The sequence below is a fragment of the Mesoplodon mirus genome (assembly GCF_964341445.2).
Source record: "Mesoplodon mirus genome assembly, chromosome: 10".
Lineage (NCBI taxonomy): Eukaryota > Metazoa > Chordata > Mammalia > Artiodactyla > Ziphiidae > Mesoplodon > Mesoplodon mirus.
The window spans coordinates 83,259,811-83,276,232 of record NC_138986.1 but is presented as its reverse complement, the minus strand read 5'-3'; positions in this window follow the sequence as shown (position 1 = coordinate 83,276,232).

Below are 16,422 nucleotides of genomic sequence, written 5' to 3'. Positions count from 1 at the left end.
TGTGATGCAGAGAGCATCTGTGTTGGTGATTTCTAAGTAAATAAATTACACCTATTCAAACACTTCACAGAACATTTACAGGAACACTTAATTTCTTGGTCAGTGTTATTTTCTGAAGCTGTACTAGGTTTGTGTGATTCTGATTCACAAAATCATTGTTCCTTTGGGCAAGATAGACTTTATGTTTAGCTATTAATTTAATATGAATGTCACTATGATTTAACATAGAGCAACATAGTCAAGATAAGTAATACATATGTTATTTATTAGACATGTGGATGTTTCAGTTATGATAAAACGTTATAAAACCTCAAATATAAATGCAACTTACAATTCTCTTTTTTAATTAGGTTGAATAGATATTAAATATACACAATTATCCTATGTGACAAATTTCTAAAAACTAAGTCCAACTCACATTCTTTCTTTAGCGTACCAGAGCTTTTTAATGTATCAAATTCATCCTGCTGGAAATAATGATTTGTAACTTTTTTGAATGTGACATATAAAAGGAACATCTATCTTGATCATAAATGCTTATATGTCTATACACATAGATGGTCCATGAAGTCCCCTTTGCTCCCAATGTAAAATTTAACATTACAAACATACTTCTGATAAAGTAAAAGTTTTTATCAGTTTAGAATTTATGAAACATCTTGGTTAAAAGTCATGAGAAACTTCTTTCTCCTTGCCAGAATGAATCTGTTGTGTGTGCATATGTGTGTGTGTGTGTGTGTGTGTGTGTGTCTTAAGTCAGTTAGTAAAAAGTTAAGAAAGCCAGGAGACAGTCATTAATTGCAAGCCTTTCACAAAAGCTTCTTCTACTTTATAAGACATAACATTAAGTAATGATTACATGTTAATCATTACTGGTTTGTCAATCCCTTGCTCTTGTATTTTTCCCCTATCCCCCAATTATTCACAGGTTAGAACAGGAAATCCATACCACAATCTGTCTTAGAGGGTCAAGCTCTGTGGAAAGGAGTCTTCAATTCCTTGTTTTCTTGGTGGAAAGTGAAGTACCTTTATATATCTATATGGCCAACTTAATTCAATTAATTGCATGTATTTACAACTTTCCTCATTATGGTATTTTGAGGTGACCTTCTCTATTTTCTAATATGCTATATTAAAATTAGCAAAACTAAAGTTAAGACAACAAAGTAAAAATTGTTTTATAAGATATATTATGCTTTCATTCTTACCCTTTTGTAATTTTTTAAAAAAACTTTAGGTAAATTTTTAGGTAAACAATATCTCATTCTTTGCATTGGGATAGAACATTGGGAAGCATGATTGTTTAAGGTTCCTTTGAGTCATGCAACCTTTTTACTTAAATTAAATAGACATAGCATAGTTTCAAGTGATCGTAATCATTTTTATATGCATTCAATACATTTTTTAGGAATCACAGTACATTATTGTGTATTTATTTTATCATGTGTCCATAATGTCTATAATATAGTACATATTCAAATTTTGTTGAATGAACGAATGAATGACTGAATAGGTGAATACTCTATGTCAGGTACTGAAGTCAACGCTTTATTGTGTAATTATTAAATTAATCCTTGTTAAGTATGCAGGCAAAATATTACCACTATAAGTTTACTCTTGCTAAAATTTAGAAATTTTATTGCTTAAAGATTTTAATTGATTTATTCAACTTTAAATAGCAAGGGAAGGGAAGAAATAATTTTAATTTTTGAAAGCCTCACTCAAACATAATTTTATTTATATTTTTCTCATTGGCTATAAGTCGAAATAAATATTTTAAAAATCGGTCCACATTTTATAATTTCAAATTTTGGTATCAAAATATGACTCAGTAATGTGTGAATACTAAAATCAACATAATTTTCTTTCTTAGCCAATGCTGGGGCAAAACATATTTTATTTTCCTATGATAAATAGTTCTGATTTCAAGCCAAAATAAGGTAGTTACTTGCTTCTGTGAGATAATATTGCATACAAACTAACATAGCTTACTTACCAAGAAGAACTGATCAAAATGTTCTCATTGACTTGCTTCAAGATTCTCGCCTTATTATGTCTACCATACAAACTATGAAGTCATCATTGTTGCCCAAGTTCCCTGCCTCGGAAGAGCTACCTCAAAACCATCCAGCAAAGGCCTTGGTATATTTTTATGCTAGTATATAGTTGTGTATTTATATCCTAAATATTCCCTCCCCTGCCTTTTCCCATCTGAAAAGGCACCACTAATGCTCTGCCAAAGCAGAGCCATCCCAGCTGCAATAGTTGTAATAAAGCTGGTTGTGTTTCGATCAGCAGTATTTTTCTAGTGTTTTTGGAGGAGATTTGACAGCAACATGAAACCTAATGATATTAATTAGTGGAAGTCTGTTCAAACAAAGAGGAAAATCAGGTAAAATAGAAGAATAATTATTAAGAAAAATAGAATAGGAAAGACTCTACTAGAAATGTATTGAAAGTTACAGGGTGTTGTCTAGTTGGGTGTAGACAAGACAGTTATCACAAAGCCTTTAAACACACATTTTTATTTAGCTCCTTCCCATGGCAAAGAGGGGAAATCGAGGAATGCAGTACTTCTGGTAGTGTTTAAAATGGAAGCAATTTCAAAATCAAAATTGAGTAAAAATGGTAAAAAACAGTTTTGGGGTGGACTCTACCTCTCACAAACTTAAGCATGAATTCTTTCAAAATAATGCGTTTTAGGTAAACTATAGACTAACCCTTTCCAAAGTGTTTCTGTGAAAATAAAATACTATTTTTTACTAAAATTATTATATTTGGAAATTACTTTAAACATTAACAAGATTAAATTATCTTCCTTCTCATATTTACCTAAATTATTGAATATCACACTTATAAGAAGAACTATCCATATGTTAGCTCAGTCCACATTTACTGATCATCAGTATCCATAAATACGGTTTTCTGTGAAATAATATAAAACCAAACATGTTTCTTCTCTCTTGTGTCAAAAATTACACAGAAGTAGGGTAGCTAGATGTGCCTTGCCATGTTTAATGAAAGGTCATACAGCTAGTAGAAAAAAGTGGTTTGTGCATTTCTCCTTCTGTTTAAGGAACAAAAAATGCAATGCAGTATTTATCTCAAGGAATCAAAGTACCAAGTTATTATTAATCATTTTAAGGGTGCCTTATCAATGATTTCAAAATGAACATATGTCAATAGTATGATCAGTGCAAGGTTGTGTATTATAGAAGGCCCACATGCACATATAGAAAAAGATTAGTTAGATCCTGACACTGAAGGATCTATAGCTTATCCACATTCAATATGTGTTCACTTTTCTAGGTGATTTATATTTTCAAACCTCATGTGAAGAAGGCTAATTTAATCAGACCTCTCAGTATTTGGGACTATATTTTCACTGGTTAATGTAACACTTTTTTGATTGTCAATTTTACTTTCACCCTAACTCGATTACCAGTAATTTTGACATCATATCATATTCTAATAGGCCTTAGGAGTTTGCATCCTGTAAGCTATCTGTTCCTATCTTTGCCTGTTTTTACATTGAGGTTCCTGCCTTTTATTTTTTGTTTCTAATTGTGCTTTGCATATTAATATGTTAATTCAGAAATGGAATGTTCTATCACAATCAGTGATGGTGTCCTTTATCCAATGTGGTCCTTTATTGGTTAACATATTCTTAATGCTGGTATAATCAAATTCAAATTATTTTAGAAATTCTTCTATGTCCCAAGTAAAATGAATACTTTATTATTTTTAATTAGATTTATAATTTTATATTTATTAAATATAATAAATAAAATTTACATTTATAAATTTACATTTTATACAATTTATAATTTTAACTTTCTAATCTTAAATATTTAATACATTTTTCTTTTATCGTTTATACATTGTTGGGTAGGGACCCAATTTTCCTCCATAGAGTGAGCCAGTTTTTCAGTAACATCTACTGAAATGCAGGTTTTCTTTATTGCTATGGAACCACCTTTATCTTATACTAAGTTATTATACATTTATAGGTCTGTATCTAAGCTCCACATTTTCTTTGCTTATTCTTGAGACAATACTATACTTTTATTGTATCACTATATAGTTTTAATGTGTCTTAATATTTGCTAGGTTAAATTCTCCCTCATGCACTCTTATTTAAGTTGCTTTGCTTACTCATAAACTTTTAAGGCTCTATATACATTTTAGACTAGATTCAGTGATCCTCAGAAAAATCTAACTATAATTCTAATCAGCATTGATTAAAATGCAGTGACTTCTGGTGTGGGGCATTTATGACAGTAAGAAATCCTATCCATGAGCATAAAATGTCTCTCAATGTACTCAAATCATCTCTGTATCTTATAAGAGTTTCAATGTTTTTCTCATTTGGCTTTCATATATTCGAAGTTAATTCCTAGAAAATTTATAGTTGTTGTTATATGGGTACATGTATAGGTATAGAAGTCCAATCTTCTGCCCCTGGCACCTCAGACTCTATAACTAGGCAATATAACAGTCCTGATCATTATTACATAAGAGATCTTGAAACTGTGTCAAAGAATGACTTTTAGAGAACAAAGAGCAAAAGAAATTGTGTGCCAAGAGTAAGGAGACAATTTACAATCCAGGAACCATAGCAAGCAGCTAGGGAGCTATGAGAATGAATTAATTAAGTGGTGCATGTGGATCTAATAAAACCAAACATGTAAACAAAGCCAATGAGACAGCAGCACAGGAAATAATCGAGGATTGGAAACATGGTAACAAGGGAAAAGGCATGAACAAGTTCCTCAAGCATCGGTACCCCACTTGTGATCTTACATAAGCCAAGTTACTCTGGACTAAGTTTGAACTACCTGCTTTTCTACTAGATACATTCTATGCTGTATTGTTCTATTTAAATAAAGATTCATTTACTGTTTTACTTGTTAGAGCATTCTTCTTTTTGGCATACTGACATTTAAATACCTGTACCAATTCAAATTTGAATATTAGAAGTCTTTAAAAACATCTTTTAACTTCATATGAAAGATTTGCTTTCAAATTCTTTGTAACTGAAATGTAGGAGGTTAATTTTCTCCTAAGGATATTTGTAGTGGAGTAAACCATTTTAAGTGTATTAGACAAAAGATATGATGTAAGAAATTTTATTACTATTCTTTTCAAATTTGGTTTTACTGTTTTGTTTTGGTTGTTTTTGAGGTTACAAGCAAAAATAAAATAGCTAAATTGAACAATAGGAAGACTAAGAAATGAGTAAAGGTGAAACTAAGCAGAAAGTGAAAATAACCTAAGGAGATTGTGCTCTGCTTTTAATTTTTGCTAGGGTCTTTGAGATACATTTACTACAACCTGAATTCCTTCTCACATTCCAAGTCATCACAGCAATTTATTATACCTTTATAGATGCAGAGCTGTAGAACACAGTGAGAAAAATAAATGTACTCAGAAACATGTAAGTCACTGTGTATTAGATCCTAGTGAAGACAATATGCTCCAGAGCTGGTTGCTTTTAGTGTACATGTAAGTGTGCTCTAATCACTCACTCCCTAAAAATATCCTCCATTATTTTGAACTTCTACATTAAAATCATATCTCACTAGCATTGATATGATTTTCCCCCAAATTTCCAATAAAATATCCATGAAAATACAGTAAGTGGTGAAAATAAACAGTACATGAGAACTTAGTAATAAGCCTCATACCAGAATTAGGATTTTATTGAATAAAGCTGGAAATTTAAGTAACAGAGTACTTACACCCATCTTAATGAAAATAGACACAAGCATCCCTCACTCTTTGTCTACACTTGTTTCTTGTTTCAGGAATACAAGCCCTACACCAATCTCCAAACAGAGCAGATTGTTTTTGTGCAGTTGTGGAGTCAGTCAGGTTTGATGTGCACAGGTATCCTGGTCCCTGACAAGAGTCATAGGAAATATACTCAGTGGTTATTGGGCTGACTGTTTGCCATAGGGACCAGACAGGATCGTTTATTTCCCTGCTTCTACTATCCATCAAGATTGACAACAGGGACAGTGAATCTGTAAGGTGAGCTTCTGAGAAATCTCGTTGCTCAGGGTCTTGATGAATTCAAGGAATAATGGCAGTGAAAATACAAATCAGGAGAACTGTAAAATCATTATGGGTATAGGGTGATGCAGCAAAAGGGCAGAAAAGGAGAGGCAAATATATAAAATGGAGATATTACCTGTAGTCTTGTTATAATGGATAAGGTTTAAAGCATTGAGTTGGAGAGGAGAAAAGCATCATTGAATGTAAGATGATGAAGACATAAAGAGCCCAGGTGGAGATTATTTCATTAATAGAGATACTGATATCACTAGGACCAATGAAAGGAGAAGGGGAAGAAAGAAACTCTGTGAACCAGAGGCTAAAATCTCCTAAGAAAAGAATGGGAGAGAGAGCAAGCAAGTCAGCGCAAGAGAGGATGCTGTTGCTGTGAGAGTCCCAGGTGTGTTCCACGGACCAGCAAGCTCTGGAGTCCCTGGCCGTTTTACAAATGCAGAATCTCAGGTACTATTCCAGACCTGCCTATCTCATCAGAGTCTGCATTGCATTTTCACAAGAATCCTATATGATTCACGTTAAAATTTGAGGCACACTGGTACAGGGAGACAGTATGCACCTCAAAGAGCATAAGATTATTTCTTCTTTTCAAAGGAGAGAGAAGGAGTGATGTCTGGAAGCATTGATGAAGAGCCAGGATAACAGTTACATGACATTCTGTCTCTGACATAAGCAACGTGTAAGAAAAGAACTTTGGCTTAGAAGGTGGCATGGGAAGCTGGTTCTCTGCAGAAAATTAGTTTTCCTTTAAAGCTGTTTTCCTGGAAGCATGTTATACTCACTTGAGGAGCTTTAAAAAATGCTAATATTCAGGTCTCCTAGATTTTCGGGTTTCAACTGGTCTGCACACAGAGCAGAGATAGAGTTTTATTCGTTTGCTTGTTTTTTTGTTTTGTTGTGATTACAATATGCATCCAGGGTGGAGAACAACTGTTTTAAGATCCAGGGAAATACATGAAAGGCTAAGAAATTGAGAACATGGGATTTTCTTCTTAGCAGGAAGCAGATCTCAGGGAGCACCCTGGAAGTGTTTGGGTGCCTATGTTGACTGGGAGCGTCTGAGGACTATGGGGTGTCTCTGTGGGTGACCAATGACTGGTAATGTTTGCTCGTGACTCAGGTCTAACAAGAATTGAACCATGACAGTGCAACCACAACATGTATCGCCATCCCTCTCCATGATGAAATTTAGGGTTGGTGGCTCCTTGTGTCTTTTACTGGAAATAACTCACAGGTGTTTAGCTTTGAGCTTCCCTAGTGTTCTCCCAGGTAGACGTATTCCCAAACAGACTGCACTCCCGGAGCCTCAAGCAGTACAGCAGAGTTCACGGGCAGTGGCTCATTAAGACTTGGAGAAGAACTTTCTTAACTGGGGATTTAAATATATATATAGATATATAGATATATAGATTATATTATATATAAATTTTTATATATAATATAAATAAATAATATTATATTATTTACAATAGACTTTTTCTTTAAGAATTTTAAGATTCCACTTAATTTCTACCTTAACACATCTTCTGGTATCTTTAGCTCAATGACAACTTGGTTCCTTTTCCCTTAGAGCCCCTGTAAGACTTGATTATTTGTAATCCTTTATAACAGTCTCCAAGCTAGTCGCCCTGCTGTGACTTTGCCTTCTAGTAACCCATTTATCACAAAGTAGCCAGAGTAGTCCCACTAAAATATGGATGCATTTGTTACTCACTAGCTTAAAACTCTCCTGTGGCTCTCCATCTGTCAGAATAAAATACAGACTGCTCCATTTAGCCTTGCTAGTCTATCAGAGGCTGGTTATTGAACTGTGTGCACATGACACAATTCACAGAGATCATAGGTACAGAGATGGAGCTGTAGGACGTATCCAGTTAGCTTGAAGAACTGGGAACACGTGATACCAAATGCACTGGGACTCCTTACACAAGTCAACACAGACCATTTAATAATAGTTCAGGGGCTTCCCTGGTGGCGCAGTGGTTGAGAATATGCCTGCTAATGTAGGGGGCACGGGTTCAAGCCCTTGTCTGGGAGGATCCCACATCCCATGGAGCAACTAGGCCCGTGAGCCACAACTACTGAGCCTGCGTGTCTGGAGTCTGTGCTCCACAACAAGAGAGGCTGCGATAGTGAGAGGCCCGTGCACCGCGATGAAGAGTGATCCCCTGCTTGCCACAACTAGAGAAAGCCCTCGCACAGAAACGAAGACCCAATACAGCAAAAATAAATCAATAAATTACTAAAATCCTACCCCCAACATCTTCTTAAAAAAATAAAATGTTCAGAGGGCCAACCACAGTGTCTCTTATTTATTAACACACCTAACTAAAAAGATCTGTATTTAGCTTTACAACATACACCTGGCTCTTTTACACTTATTTTGCTCAGTAGAGAGTTCACAACTGAGTTGTTTCTCTAAATGAAACCTCACTGGACTCATCATGTGGCCACCAGGGCCCCCTTCCACATCTCTCTCAACATCTCATGCAATTCTTTCCAAGTTCAGAACACTTCAGGTGCACTAGAATATTTCCTGTGACTCAAGTGAAACCAACCAATCTCATATAGAGAACAAAAATTCCAAACACTGAATTCTTCATATCATTCAAGTCTCAGTGAACTTTCTCCTGTTCCAACCACTCAGTCTCAATCGCTCACAACACTGATTCTTCTGCATTCTTCCTCATATTACTAGTTTCATTTCTTCTTGTAGTTATCATTGTCTGTGGTTATCAAGCTCATGTTTTTTGTTTTGCTTTGTCTTTTATTCATTGTTTTGCCCCCTTCCACCTTCTCAATGCCACAGTCTCCCACCTTTCCTGTCCCCCAAAATATGTTGCATAAGATAGGAGAAAAGAGATCTGGTGTTACTCTATCTCTAGCACCAACATCAGTGCCTTAACATTAACAAGACATTTAAAAATTATTTTGTTTTGTCAGACTCTTCCTTGGAAATTCTTTACATTGCCCCTCTGTTTTTGCTTTTTATTTTCTTTAATTGAATGTTGAATACCATTATTTCCTATAAACATATAAACATATTATTTTTTGTTGTTAAACTCTCATATATTTAATGGAAAATATGTTGGTGCTTAAATTCCCTGGCCAAATTCCCCTTGATGCTATTTATTTCCTCTTGTGGTTCATGTGGACAGAGGAGGAACTCCTTGGAAAGCCCTGCTCAATTGTCTGAGCAGTGAGGTGGAGATCTGGGGGTCGTCTGAAGCAGTCTGTAGATTACTCCCTTCCATAGTGAGTGGGTGAAAGGCTGCAGTGCTCAGCATTCTGTGAAGACATTGCCCCACTATAGCAAATACCATAACTTACCCACGTTTTACCTACCCTGGCTTTAACTCTGGATTGGCAACACCCAAAAGAGCTTCTGAAGTCACATGGTCTAATTTGGATGATGTTGGAAAGAGCTCTGGCTGTAAAGAAAGCAGGTTTCACAAGAGCGTTCTAGCCTGTGGGTCACTTGGGTTAGGTTAAGTAATAGTACAGTAACAACCCACAGCCTCAGGAGCTTAAAGCAGCAAAGATTGACTCCTCACCCATAGGAATTCCATGTGGGTTCAGATGATCCTTGGGGATGCTGTCACGTGTGTAGGCTTTGCAATGCTCCTTTGCACGGCCCATATTTCCACTCTGGCCATTGATTTGGAAAAGGAATCCCAAGAAAGCCTTGGCCTGGCAATTACTGGTTTCTGTCTGAAAGTGATTCATATCACTCTCCTCACCCTTGGCCCTTGTCTGGCCAAGGATGCATAATGACCACACCTGACTCTAAAGGAGGGTAGGGAGGTTCCCTGGGAGGAAGGAGGCCTGGGTGGTGGTGGGGGCTGAACTGCTCATGGCAGCCCTGGAACACTGAGGCGGGCACACACATACAGGACTGCAGGAAATATCTCCTGTGTAATAGATCCAGATGTAACAAACACAAACTCAGATTTGCAAAAGTGTAGCTTTCATGTTTGTATAACAGCTTCAGTCACCAGCCCAATTCTGCTTGATGTAGATACAAAACATACTGTCTTAGTGATAAATCCAGTCATCTTTTGTTTTCTTTTTATGGAATTGGAATCAACTTGAATTCAGTCACACTCCTATGACTCAAAACCGTTTCCCTCCTATCTCCTCAAGGGCTTAGGTGTACAACGACGCTTGGTGGGGGAAGGGGCAGCCATAAGCAGACCCTCTGTGCTTCGAAGCACCACATCACGGTCCAGGTGCCAGTCATTGCCCTTGTGCAGAGAGCGCCCCACTGATGTGCGGCACCCACTGAGAGGCGGTCACCGCTCCATGCAGTCCCCTTACCGCAGCTGCTACTCCCCGTCTCCCATTATTCTTGTCACGAGACACCTATGGGACTAAAATTATTCATCTTCCATAAATCTTTCTTTCCTTCTTCGACCCAATACACTACATAACATTGAAATAGAAACAGCTCTATACATCGGAAGATAGAATGGCAACTTCTCATTTTATTATTCATGGAGAGGGTCTTGTCCTTTTCCTAAATTTCAGAAGCTGTAAGGCAACAGAGGTAGATTTAACTGAGATGAATATTTTGTTCTTTGAATCTGCAAATATTGTTTTGGCAAGCAGTATTATCATTCTGATCCCTAGAGAGAAAGGCCATTTTCAAAGGAGGGAGAACATTTAGTACTTCAAATGTCTGCTTCTGTGCCCAACCAAGAAGAGGCTTGCAACAGCAAGATTGAGGTTTTTAAATCCTCTGAAAGGAAAGCTGTATTATGTGAGCAATATTGTGGCATTCCATATTAATACTGTGTGCTATCACAATTCATTTTCACCCATTTAGAAGGTGTAGAAACATGCTAAGCACTTTGGTAAAATGATTGTATTTGCATGCCATAAGGGTGGAAGCAAATACTAAAAATATACAGCTCCAGGACTTTATGAAGGACAACTTTAATCTCATACAAATGACTACTTACTGTAAAGTATTTTATTATCTGCAACTGGTAGAGAGATAGCTGCTTCACTGAACGTCTGCTTGCTTCTTACTGCAAAACTAGTAAAGCAATATCCACTGAAGTTAGTAGAGGTTTGAATAAATAACCATAAAATCTATCATATATTTTAACCAGAAACTGCACTGTTACATTATTAAGGGAATCTATCCTCTTAAATTGTATTCATTTAATTGAATTACTGGGAATTAACTTGATGTAAGCATACAGGAATTCACAATGTAATGTATGCTATTCATTGAATCATATTTATAACATTACCTGAGTTTATGGGCCATTCCAGTATTTTTGGATGAGGTTATAATTTTTCATATAAGTTTTCATTATTTTTCAGTTAGTCTTAGAATTACTCATTTCGGGTAGTGAGAGAGTCTTAGGCTCAGTACTATTGTTGATAGACCTGTTTCTTACTCAGATTCCCCCCCCACACACACACACACAAGAAAAAAGCAGAGGGATTTGAATTTTTTTCATTTGTTTTTATTTTTAACATTCTCATAGTTTTACAATATATGTTGATGAGGTATAATTGCAGATTGAAAATTACAAGATAGAAGTTTCATCTCTTCTACTTTCTTTTTAGGTGATTGTGATATGAGAATTTATTAAGGTAGCTCATCATTATGGTAAATAAGTTGATGTCTGTCCTTCCTAGATAGCTTTGAAAATCTATCATAAAGATGGCCTAAAATATTACGTTTAACTTACTTTATTTAAAGGGATGACTATGACATAAATATCAACTCACAATGTAGGGTTAACATTTTTCATAACCAGGGAGTTTCATGATTATTAGTATCCAGGTTTAAAGAAAAAAACATGATAAAATGCTAAGCATAATCAAATATTTGACCTGAGAATAGGTACAATGGAATGAAAGTCACATTAATGTGTTTGTCAGAAAATCTGTTGTTCTAGACCTATCTTTAACAAATTGCTCTAATGCTGAATCTCTTATTCCATACATGAAGTGGAGGTGAAAAATATCTCACACTGATAATGTAACAAATAAGATTGAATTTGAAAATGAGTTGTGCTTTTTGGTAGATGAAAATATAATGAACACTGGGGCTATAGAATAAATAGTGTAAGCAACCACAGTAGCTATAGAAACCACCTTTGCCAAACCAAACTTTAGCAACCAAAATTAATGTGTGAAACATGTGCAAATTATGTAGATGTCTCTGAGAAAATAGTTGGTGAACCAAAAAAAAGAAAAAAAAAGATAACGTGGTTTGTTTCCACACTGCTAGGAGGTTTTCTCAACAATTTGGGGAGAAAAGCAACACATAACAGGAGCTATTAAACACTTGAATAATTAAGGTAGAAATAGGAAAATAATAATGGTGATGAAATTTCCAACACAATCAAAAGTAAAAAAGCAGGTATTATTTTGTTCTCTACTTAGTGTTTCTAATGATATCAAAAGTCATAAATTAGAGCACATACATAAAACTCAACAAAGACCAAATGTAACTCATTATTCCTTTATTATGAAAAATTTTCCTTCTCTCTATTTAAATAAATTACAAAAAAAATCTAATATTGGATTTTTATGTTACCGAACTCAGGTCTGGCTGCTCGCCGCTCAAAAATCAATAGAGACAGAGGCAAATGTTGGTAGAAAGGAAAGTTGCTTTTAATCAGAATGCCAGTGATACGGGGATATTGTGGACTCAGGGTCTCCCAAAAACCAACTCTGAAGATTCTACTTGGTCGTGAAATTTTTTAAATGGAAAAAGAGAAGTAGGCTCAGTTAATCACTGAGATGTGGATCAGACTTGTCACCACCCACCACTGCTGGCAAGCTTGTCAACTCCTCTGACTCCTCGTGAAGTCTAGATGTTATCTTGCTCACAGTTTGGACACACAGTGTGTTCGTGAGATTACTGAAGGGAAAGCTAGGGAAGAGATCCAGTCATCTGTGGATTACTTATTCTTTATTTCTACTTCTTTGATCTGCAGAAAAAAACAACAGAATAGGCAAGGTATTGTGTGATCAAATATTTGAAAGGTATGCTTGGGCCACAGATGAGTAGAGCATGGGGGTGCCGGGTTTAAGGTTAGTTACACGGTAACTTTTCTTCAGTTGAAAAGAAAATTAGTTTCTTACTCGTGGGCAGCTTCCTGCAAAGAGCCACACAAAATATTTTAGTAACATTTTCTTCCCACCCCTGGTTTAGCTTACAATTAACTACTAAGTCCAGTAATTCCATCTACTCCATTTTCCCAATCCAATCTCAAAATTTAATACGCACTTTTCTTAAGTATTAGATGATCTTCTTTGATTCAATTTTCCCAACCCAAATTTACTCTCAATGCTATGACCAGGGCTATCTTTCTAAAATATACATTTTATCATGACATTATTCTATCAACTCTTCCATAATTCTTCCCACTGCACAGTTAAGTATAGAGCCTTTTTATCTAATTACCATCACACATCCTGACACAATGGATATCCACTCCATGTACCTTATATGTCAGATACATGCAGAAACATCTATTTTGTGAGTAAGATAAGTCTTTTTCAAAATATACATTTTAAGAGGCTGCAATTTGCTTTAAGTTGACCAAAGCAGTGTGTCAACAGATCATATTATTTTCAGATCCATGATTTTTCAAATTCTTTTAATATTCTCAGCAAATATTCACATCACCTACATATACTAAATAAGGACATTTTTCATGTTTAATTTTTATCTAATAAGTGTTCCATTCCACAATTGACTGAGTAGGTAGCCCATTTCCATGATGTTTCAGTTCATGATGATATGATCAGGTTGCTGTATGGTCTGTAAGAACTAAGACCTTGGTCGCTATTACCAGTTTCACTCTCCTTGTCTCATAGTCATCTATGAATAAATTTTTAAATTTTTTTGTTTTGTTTTCTTAGCTACTAAAGGAAAGTCACTGTTCCCTCATTTATGAGCAAAGACATTCTTTAGTTAATCTCTCCAAAGATGATAATTTCCCAGCTCTCACAGTAGCATGTCAAATAGCCCACACTTGTAGGTACATGGTGTCCTATAGAGGAATCACATGCTCATGTAGTTTCTTTGAATCTCCACGGCTTCAGGAAACCCAGGAGCAAGGGATTCATTCACAGGTAAGAGAGCAACTCTCACCCCATCGTTCTTGCCTTTGTAGAGGGTGCTGTAGTGTTTCATAGACATTGTTAGGGCATGTTTTAAAATAAGAATAAATTGGCATATAAAAATGTAAGACTACTTCCTCCAAATAAAATAAGAAGGGTAAACTTTAAATGTAACTATACATATATATTTATATAGGTATCTATGTATAGATTATACATCATCTATATCATATATGTATGTTTATACAGGTATAAATATACACATAAATATGTATGTTCTTAAATTTCCCACCAAACACACTGTCAAAGAATATTTAAATAAGTAGTTAACTAAAGAAAATCAAAGAATTCTTTATAAAAGAAAGTGTAAGTAGATTTTCATAGACACAAGAAATAGTGTATGTGTGTGCCTTGTACAATATCAAAACAAGTACACTACAAATATAGACTCTTTGCTTAATATAATTATTACTCAGAAATACTTTTCAAAGTTTTCCTAAATAACTAACATACAAGAGTATGAAAATATGATCAACAGAAAGAGTGAGCAAACTTTGTTTCAGCAGACACAAGGCTGATTTCTGGCAGATAAACTGTTATTGAAATTGTTAGATATAAGTTTAACAATTATTGTATTTGATAAAATGCGTACAAACCTACATCACATATAAATTCTGTATGCAATTATCCAAATATATTTCTTCAAAACAATGATTAAAACGAAATATTTTATATAAAAGTGCACTATGTATATGCTCTAAACCAAAATATAATGCAAATACTGAAATTTGTTTGCCTGTAGACATGGTTTCATGTTATGTTTATGTTCTTATTCCTGTTTCTGGAACATTTACATCTCACACAAAATTAGTATTTATTTTTTAAACATATTCAGAGATGAATAATATTTGTATTTGAAGAAATATTATTTTAATCCACAGATTTTCAAATAGAAAAATGTATTATTCTCAAATTCTTAAAGAGAAAATAAAGATGATCTTATAGGCTGCATGATTCATGATTTTATGCTGATAAGTAAACACACATTTTTGTAATATTTTTAGTCAACTCAGACCTCTGAGGAGAGGTCATAATATTATACAAGGTGAGACTGTGACATGCATTTTAGGAGAAGAAGAAAGTAAAGGAATAAGAAGAAGTGAGTTGATGAGAAACGAACTGGTACTGGGCATTGAACTAATGTGGGTGTACACCTGAAGATAGGTGTAACACAGCTTTCTTTTTGTTTATTTCATGATGGGAAACATTCTTACTTTTTAAAATTATGTCACATCACTATTTAGGACACCTGAGAGAAACCAGAAGCAGGACAATGTGTTAGTACTGAATTGAATTGTGGACATAATGCTATGAGTCTTGCAATAAATAAAGGTTATTTATGAGAGATATTCCATAGAAAACTATCAGTGGTTGGTATTGTATTGAATATAGTAAAGAAAGAAGGAAGAAACAATATAGATTCTAAAATTTGAAGGACACATTGGAAGAATTTTGTAAAACAATCTATTATTCAAACCAAGCATAAATTCATTTTATACAACATTCAAAAAAGTATTGTCTATTTTTGCTTTAGAACAACATTGGGGATTATTACAATGTTTCAAACTCTTAACTCAGGATTGAACATTGTAAACATGAAATTCTTTGAAAAAACTATCTACTTGCCAAATAAATTGTTGTATTCATAATTTTGTAGAATACAAACCCATCCCTTAATTCTTAAGATAGGACACTTTTTTTTTTTTTTTTGAGAAACATTGAGCTTGGAGCAATGAATAACACAATTGCTAAAAGAAACCTGTTACTTAAAATGTCTGGACATTCAAACTTTTCAAATGTCTAACAAATCCCTGGCATGACTGGGAGTTTGTCAGATTGTCCTAAAGTATTACTGTTTGCCTGCAGTTCTATGTCAGTTTTAAATTTCTATAATCTCAATATAGATTAGCTTTATTTCTGAAGGTAAAGATTAATGCTGTAGCATAGTAGTATAGTTGGAAATAGCTAAGTTCTTAAATGAACAGCAAATAAAGTGTATTTATGACAAACCTCCATATGTGGATTATATGATTAATATAATCATATAGTCATAATGTGATTAACTCCACGTAAATATGTATTAGGAAGCTGATCTTATGGGATAAGATGGATAGTCTAGAGGAGCAATGAAACTTGCATCACACATTTATATTTGCTAGGAATTACTAGTAAGATGTTATATGTGTACTAAATTGG